This window comes from Haliaeetus leucocephalus, unplaced genomic scaffold (assembly GCF_000737465.1).
Source record: "Haliaeetus leucocephalus isolate CR32 unplaced genomic scaffold, Haliaeetus_leucocephalus-4.0 Scaffold657, whole genome shotgun sequence".
NCBI classification, from domain to species: Eukaryota; Metazoa; Chordata; class Aves; order Accipitriformes; family Accipitridae; genus Haliaeetus; species Haliaeetus leucocephalus.
Genome location: NW_010973093.1, coordinates 5,138,312 through 5,147,275, shown reverse-complemented (window position 1 = coordinate 5,147,275; position 8,964 = coordinate 5,138,312).

The window sequence follows — 8,964 nt, the reverse complement described above, 5'->3', positions numbered from 1 at the left end:
TCAGCCCCCTCAAACTCAATGCAGGGCCAAGGGCTCCAGGATCCTTTTATCCAAGCAAGAAGGCGGCACCAGGCTGAGCTCCTCTCCAGGGACCACAGCTGAGACCTTCTCTGTTTTGGGGTCGGTGGCTTCCAGCAAACAAGGGACATTTCTGACCCAGAGGAGGACACAGCCCTTGCTGCAGGGTCGGGTGGCCAGGGTCCCTTCCCTGCAACTGCAGTGGCATTTGGGCAGAGCATTGCAGCCTTTTGCAAGGACAAGAGGATGCTGCAGAGACAGCCCTTGCGTTCTAAAGTACCACTCAAACTTTCCACTCTAAGCAACCAGGTAGGGAGGAGGGGAAAATGCTATTATATATAGTTATGTGAAAGTGCTTATTTTCAAAGCACATTTAAAGCCAGAAGATTGATCTCTATGTGAGTCTGGTGCCAAGCAAATAATCACTATGGGTCTCAATATTTCCATATCAAATCCATGCTGCATGGATTCCCCAGATCTTTACCAATGAAGCAGGGACATTTCCAACGAGCAAAGACATGTCCTGCTTCCCTTTTCTCAGCCAGGGCCAGGATCCTGGTGAGAAAATCCCGGATTTATTCTTGGTGGCAAGATGCATGGAGGGAGCTTTGCTCTCTGCAATCTGCGTGGCTGGTGGCTGCTGGAAAGGCTGGGCTGGGTGAAGTCTGTAAATGAGTGATTGCCAAAAGCTGCAGGAAGGCTCGCTGTGCCCATGTCTATATTCTCCTCTCTCAGTGCCATGAATCGTCCATGAAATGGTGGCCGTGATGGCTGGTGTCCCTGCCCAGTGGCCTCAATGTGTTCCCAGTGAAGCTGCAGGGCAAGTCCAGCTGCAGCGTGGTGGGGATGCTGCCTGTCCTGCCTCTTCTCTGTCTCCTTTCCATGCTGGGCTCATTACACCATTTGTACCCTTTTCCCATCACCCTGGGGCTGGCATGCCTGCCCTATCCCTCCCAGGTCATGGCCAGTCCTCCCAAACTCCCCCAGGTTTTTCCTTAGTACCGCTTAACCTGCAAATCTGAGGCTTTACAGGAGTTTCTGCCCGACTCATTCTCCTTCCATCTCTTCCCAGCCCCAGCTCAAACACAGAGTTGTTGCCGTTGGTGGGAATGAGGTGAAGGGAAGGGGGAGGGGGGGAAGTAAATCTGTGTTTGATCCCAGCCCAGGATGATATTCCAGTCTGAGGAAGAAGCTTAGTGAAGCAAAATTGCTTTCCCGGGGCTGCACCATACTGGTGGAGGGCCCAAGGGTCGTGGCCCCTGTCTGTGTTATATCCAGTCCCGTGCTGTCAAAATAAGTTCATATAGCTGGAAAAGATGGACAAGCTGGGGGTCACCCAAGCTCCTTAAATGGTCTTGGGTGCCCCTGAGCTCATACATCTTTTCCAACGCTTGTTTTGCTTGAATTCAGAGCAGGAAAATCAGTGTCTATTCTTTCTGGGTGTCTCCATCGTGCTCATCAGGCACCTGGCAGGATAGAGACCCACCATCAGGATGCCAATTTAGCCGAGAGACCCGAAAATACGTAACAGCAGCTCTTTTTTCAGCTTTCTCCTCGGTGCTTTTTGCCGTGCCCAGGAGGTGGTGCTCTCGGATGTGCTTTGGCCACCCTACAAAAAAAAAAATCCAGAGTTTACTGAAAAAAAACCCTGAGCCTGCCTCTCCCGGGGTGCTGCCAAGATCTGGAGCTGGTGGTCCCCACCAGCTGGGATGCTGCCTCTTCCCCACTGGGGTGGATGGGATCTGCTCATCCTCCTGCCGATCAGAAATTTAGGTCCAGCCATTTGATGGGATGAATGCTTATCAAACACCAAGGAACAGCTGAGCCACCAAACCCTTCTCTGATCTCTGTTTTCCTGCCAGATGCTGTGGGCTTTGTGAAGGGACCCACACCGTACTTGGGCATCACAGCTCCAACCTGCCCCTACCTCCCCGCTGCTAGCAGCAAACCCTCCCGGGAATGACCCTGAACCTCGCGTGAGCCCTGGGAGCCTTATTCTGACACCAAATATTGGGGATTTGTCCCATCCAGTCCATGCAGAGCCACACAGCCCCATAGTGCATGGGGTTTCCCCATGCCTGGGAAGGCAACTGCAGTCTCCAGGGGCTCCTTCAATACACATTCCCGCCTGCCAAAGATGCCCTCCGCCAAGCAGGGTGTCGAGTGAGTCTGAGGGCAGCCCAAATGCAATCACCCAAGATGATGAGCAAGACTAGGGCTGCATGAACCTCCTTAGGTGTGGTGGCAAGATCCAACCCACGTCCCCCTCCCCTGGCCCAGGGCTGCCTCCCCATACGCCTCCCCATCTCCCTGGCCCCGGTTCCACCTCACATCCCATCCCAGCCCCTCCAGGATGCTGGGTAACGGCAGGAGGGAGTTGCCGCAATGGTAATCCACGGCATCATGTGCGTAATGGAGAAACAATACGGCTTTGAAGCAAGCGGGCAGATGCTTGAGGGAGAAGAAGGCGTCTATTCAGTGGCAGCAGCTGGGGTGGGCAGCTGCCCGCTTGCCTGCACAGAGCCCCGCACTGCCAGGGCTGCGCTCACCTGGGGCTCACTTTGGGGGTCCTGCCAGCCCGGCGGCTCAGCAGACCCTTCCTGGGGACAGGGTCAGGATGAGGAGCAGCATATCAAAATCCAGGAGGGACCCATCCTCAAAAATGGTCAAACAATGGCAGATTGTCCCCTTGCTGTCCCCCCACCCTTGTGCCCACACCAGCCCCTTTGGGGAAGAACACAAACCAGATGTAGGGCTGCCGTGGTCCCTGTGACCCCTCTCTGCCGTGCCATGAGCCATGCCACCCCGAGGACGTTTTATCACCAGCGTCCCCTGCAGCAGAGGGTATCGCCTGACTCTTTTACACCATCCCCTCTGGCTGCCTTTTTACCAGGCAATTCCCTCAAGCCTTATTCTGGGGGACATGGCACAGAAACCCTGCAAGGAGAAAAAGCCACTGGGGTTGGGGATTTGGGGCCTTTCACTGAAATGGGATGTTCCCTGTGGTTTTGGCTTCCAGGTTGTATCTTGGTTTGTTTTTTTTCTCCAAGCCTGGTTCCTGGAAGGCTGTGATTACAGAGGTGTTGCTGCCTTTAATGGGAACAAGTGCAGGTCAGCTTTTAGCCCTGCAACAACATGTGTCCCGGAGCAGCACGTAAAGGGAAGGCTCAATAAAAGGAGCACTAAACACTCAATTTGGGTCATTTAATGATTTTGCTAGGGTCTTATGACCACGCAGACAGTGTGGTGCTGTGAGGGGAGAGTTTGTGGGCAGAGCTGCTCCACTACCTGGGATCACTCGGTGGGTCACCAACCAGAAACCCAAGCGGGTTATCGAGAGAAAGATACGCGGCACAAAGTGCATCTGCCCAGACATGATGGCAGGAGACAGGAGGGCTGTCCTCACCATCCCACCATCCTGTGGGGTCTGCACTCCCTGTAGTCAAAATAAGTGAAGGATAACCCCAGCCCTCCCTTCCAGCTGGGGTCAGCTGGAAAACACACAAGGGTCCTGACAACCCCCCAACCCATGGTGTCCCACGGGGGACAGGGCATGTGGTGCCTCAGTGTCCCCTTCCACATCCTGGGGGGATGATGGATCCAGCACAGAGACACACTCCCAAGCCAGCACTGGGTCTGTGGATGCTGTCGCAGTCATTTCCCACATCTCCTGGGCCCTCCACATCCATTGTTAGGGACCCCCAGGAAAATGGGCGCAAGCAGATCTGGGGTGCATAAGGGGTCACCCCTGCACCCTGTGAGTAGCTGGGCAATAATCAAGAAAATCAGCATTTCAGGGCAGCTCTGCTTTTGACAGGCTAGCTGAACTGCAAACAAGTATTTTTAGGAATCACTGGCAAAGTCTTTGAGGTAAGTGATTTGGCAAATATTGCCCAGGTGCCAAAGGAGGAACTCAGATTAGCCAATAAAATAGCAACATCTATTGAAAAAAGTCTCTGTATGGATGGATACAGCCAGCTCAGAGAGGGACTTCGGGTGCAGGATAAAGGAAGGATAAATGAAGTGACGCTGTTGTTGAGTACAACAGAAGTTTTGCTGCCTTCGTGCTTGAAGAAATACTCTGTTAAGTGCCAGCCCTTCCCCTGGCCCCAGATCTGGCCATCCTTCTGGCCAGGCTGCATGGTCCCCACACCGAGGTCTCGCCCTGGGCTGACCCATGGAGGATGGGAGTCCCTCATCCGCCGGCAGACAGTGGGATGCGGCTGCAGGCTTGTGGCAGCCACTGCCCTAATGAAGCTCCTTGTCCTGAAGTTTTCACTTGACCTGCCTTTGCCTGGGCTGTCTGGGTAGCAATCCCACTGGGCCATCTGGATATGTCCCAGGAGAGCACTGGGTATCCGTGACACATGGTTGTAGGGCGAACTGTCAGCCCCCAACCTCCCCACTCCTGAAAATCAGCCCCAGGCTGCTGCAGGCGTTGCCAGGACAGGAGCAGTGGCCGTACGCTGCACTCAGATTCATCCAGACCCGCTTAATCCTGTTGGGGAGAGTCCCCCCGGCCATGTCGCAGAGCGGCGGCGTGGCACCGAGTCGCTTTGCTTTCCTGGCTGTTGCATCATGCTGGCAGGCTGCTGGGACACGGTGCGTGCCAGGCAAGCAGTGTCGTCCGGCTGTGCTGCCGAGCATGGAGCCATCAGGGCCCTCGTCCCAGGGCAGAGCCATGGGGTATCCCCATCTGCAAAGCCTTGCTGGGGCAGCTGGGCAGGGAGCACTGAGGGGCTCTGCCTGGGCCAGTCATCCTCTCCAAGAGTCGTTGCTCTGCCACATCCCTCTCCCAGAACCATTGCTCTGGCACATCCTTCACAGACCTGCACTCCCTGCATTCGCCCCACTCCCACCCCCTGCCCAGTCCCATCCCTCCCCACACTCCTCCTTATCCCATCCTTCCCAGTCCCATCCAAACCACATCCCTCCCAGCCCTATCTCCCCCTATACCTCTCCCAGCCCCATCTTTCCCTGTACTACCTCCCATATCACTCCCAGCCCTATACCCTCCCCAGACCCATGCCTCCTTACATCTCCTCCGGCCTCATCCCTCCCTGCATCCCCCTAGTTCCAACCCTTCCTTGCTCCTTGCCGGGAGGCACACAGAGCCCCATGGGAGCCACCTCTTGTGGGCTCCAAACGGCCATAATTGAACCCATTGGGTTCCAAGGATGAAATATTGCTGCCACTGTTGTCAGCATGGCACTTGGATGGGGACCATGGGAAGGTGTGAGTAGCAATTCTTGTGGGCAGATGGCAGGTCCTGCCCCAAGCCCTGGTCCCTGGCCAGCTGGGGAAGGAGGCAGCAGGGCGGGGATATGAGATCAGGGCTGTTTGGAAGCAAACAACAGTCTGGGCAGGGATGTGATATACCCCAGCACCTGCCAGCACTGAGGCTGGCGGACTCATGACATGGGGTCCCTGGTGGGAGACATGCAAGGCCAAAGTCTGGCTGGGTTTTTCTAGTGGTCAGAAAAACGCTGGGTCTGGGGTCACCTTTACTGAGACCAGGAGTGGCCAGGCTCGGCCAGTTCAAGCCTGACAAAGCTCCTGAGGTGCAATGAGTTGACAGTTCTCAGACCATGCCCCCAGGGGCAATGTTCACAGCTCCAGAGCTACAAGCAGATCTGGCTGTTGCCACCCAGCACAGACCAGTGCCCAGCAACCTGGGCTGTCTCCCACCCCATTCCAGCTTCTCCTTCACCCAAAGCCTCCTCCCCCCTACAGCTGCCTATCCTGGGGGCTGGTGCTGGCCCTGGAGCCCTGCCAGGTCCCCCCACCATGGCCTGGGCAGCTCAGGTACTGCTTCACCTTGCCAACAAGTAAATCCCTAGCAGGGCAGCTGAGAGGCTTCAGGCAGCACCCCGCTCTCCCCTGGCTGCTTCAGCTGGTTAAGGTGTACAGGCAGATAGGACTAGTGCTGCCGGCAGTGGGGAGATGTGGGGGGAGATGCCAGCTACCCCATGTGTCCTGCCGGGGATGTGTCTCCTCTCTGGCTGGGCTGCTCCCAGCTCTGTCCCCCCAGCCTGGATGCTCCTGGAGACGGTTAGAGCTGCTGATCCCAGATACCCCTCCAAGGCAGGGATTAGCGAGAAAATCCCTGCCTTTCTGCAAAAACCAGTCCTGGTAGCTATTTCTCCCTCTTGAACCCTCTCCAGTGTCTATCTGAAGCGATGCCCAGGACTACCTGGGTGTTACGGGGCCCCACGTCTGGGCCAATAATTCCCAGCCCATAACTGATCCCCCAGGGACCCACACCCACCCTATTCCCACCCTTTGGGGCTGTCCCCCGCCCTGGGTCTCCCTGCACAGTGGCATAGCCCTTGCAAATATATAACCCATCCTGCCCCCATATCCCCCCACCCACCCCACGCTGAAATAACCTCCAGCAGCCCCATGCCTTGACCGAGGGACAGCCCTGGCTCCTGCCCACACCAGGTCCCACCACCCCCATGAGAGACTCCCCTTCGCATGAATCCATTACGGCTGCCTTGTCTCTCCCCAGCCTTTCAGCAGAGAGGCTTTTGCTGGTGAAACACAGACCTGGCTCGGCCGGCGGGAGACACGGCCGCATTGTGCGGCCACTAATGCTAAGTGACTGCTCCTTTGTGCGGCTGGAAGCACCGAGCCCCTCAGCGAATGCATGGGAACAGCTCCAGCTTACAATGGGGTGCAGCCGGGAGTGATCTCAAAGCAAACATTGACTTAAAAATCAGTGTTAACCAGGCAGGCACGCCAGACCTCTTGGGAAATACAGCCCCCGCCAGCACTACGCCTTTGTTGCCGGAGGCAAAGCCCCGCCAGGCTGGGACAGAGGCAGTTGGTAAAGGCGGCTTTGATGGAGCCCGTGGCATCCATCCCTGGTCCTAGAGATGCTGTGTCGATGTCAGCAGCTGGCTGGGACAGCGGTGCCATCGGGCTCGGGGAGAGGCAAAAGGTATTTCATTAACCTAAGCACCCAGCCTGGGAAAGAGGGACTGAAGAGCTCAGGCTGGGATTTAAAGGATCCCACTGGAGAGAAAAGAAACCAGGAGTGTGCCACTCCATGCATGCCCCTTGAGAAATTAATTCAGGGTTGCATAGATAAGCCCTTGGCACTTTTATAAAGAAGACTCCCCCGCCCGCACAGCTCATTTCCAGTCACCTCACAAGTCCTGATCTCTGTGATGATTGTAGCGAGGTCACAGACCCATGCTCAGGTTATCCAGCACAGCAAGGTACGCCCAAGCAGCCCTTGCGTTGGCATGCAGCCTGGAGCAGCACTGACCCCTGCCTCCCACAGACAGACATCCAGAGGTGCGGACAGATGTGCAGAGAGCCCTTGTACCTGGCTCGGAGCAGCATGGGGCTGGATGCTGGGAAAGGAAATGTTCTCCCAGCCAGGCCTCCGGCCTCTGCACAGCCTCCTCGATCTCCCTTTCTGCCTCCAGAGAGGGTTTCAGAGCAAGGGGAGCGTCAGTTGAAGTGAGAAGGTGGGAGGTGGATCAGGCAGACCAGAGCTGTGAGCATCGCCAGCATCAGCCAGATGTGGCTGGGCACAGGGGATACAATGGAAGGTGCACAAATGCCCACTGGGAATAAGGCTCCGTTTCCAGGAGGGATGAGACAGCTCCAAGGGCAGCTTGCCTCCGGCATGACTTCTCACAGGACGCTGTGGCTTCCCCACCTCTCGCAGCCTCTAATTCAGGTGCAGCGTGCAGCTCGGAGCCGCGCTCTGCCGCACGTCCCGGGCTTGGTGCTGACGCTGCCGAGCAGCATTTGCGGCCTTGTGCAATACCCAGGACACGCAGGGTGACCCAGAAAGTCTTGTGCAGGTGTCGGGGGACATCCATGGTGCTGGCTGGATGCCTGGCTGGGGAGGGAGCGGTGCACGCTCTCCACCCTTGGGTTGTCCACAACCACCCGTCCCATCTGCCATGGGAAAAGGTGGAAAAGTACCCGAGCATCAGCCCCAGATAACCCCACATATGGGTGGATGGGACATGGCAGAGGAGAGGCTGTAGGGACAGATGCAGGGACAGAGGCGGCCTTGGTGGCACCGTGCCCATGGAGGACACAGGCTGTCCCAACGAGGGCAGCCGGTACAGCCGTGGTTTCGGCCACCGCCGCGCCATGCTGCCGGCAGCGTCAGCCTGTAGCAAGGGAAGCATGAGGGCATCCCAACAGCACCGCCTGCCACTAATGACAGGCTGGCCAGCTAATTACAGAAGGCAGGAAATTAAGCATGCAAATGAAGCTTTAAGTATTAGGCCAACTCGAGGGAGCCGGGAGCTCGGCTGCGGGGCAGGTCCTGTCCGAGAGGCACGGCGGAGGCACCCTGCCCTCCCCTGCCCGGGGGGCTGCGGAGGCACGTGTGGAGGGCACGAGGGTGGCGACACGGGGCAGCGGGCGAGCCACCCGCCAGCGGGGAAATGCTGTGCTGGGAAAGCAGGGAATAGGAAAGCCGGGACAGACAGGGACAGTCTTGGAGGCTGTCGGCTGCCCTAAGCATGGCTGATGGCCAGCAGGGTCCCTGGGGGGGTTCAGAAGGCCTCTGCCCGCAGTTTCCCTGCTCTGTGGGCTTTTTGGGGACAGAAAAGCCGCGCAGGGAACAAGGCAGCAGGTGCGAGGGTGGGGGTGAGGAAGAAGGGCATCTCGGCGGCTGCAGTGCCTGCCCACTCCCCCCTTCACCGCTCGCCCTTCCCTTAGGGATGGATGTTCAGGGGCCCAGGTCTGCGGTGCCGGTGCCTGGGTCTGCCCCTCTCGGGGGCACCGGGGAACAGAGCAGCGGAGGGGGCAGCTCCCAAATGCGGTCGGAAGGGTGGCAAGGCGGCGCCTTGCCCCGGGGGCGGCCGGTGGAATGGGGGCGAGCAGCTGCGGGACCCCCCCGGCCCCGTGCTGGGGCGGGGTGCCGGAGGGACGTCGGCGTTTTCCAGGAGAGGACGGGAACCGCGGGCCGGG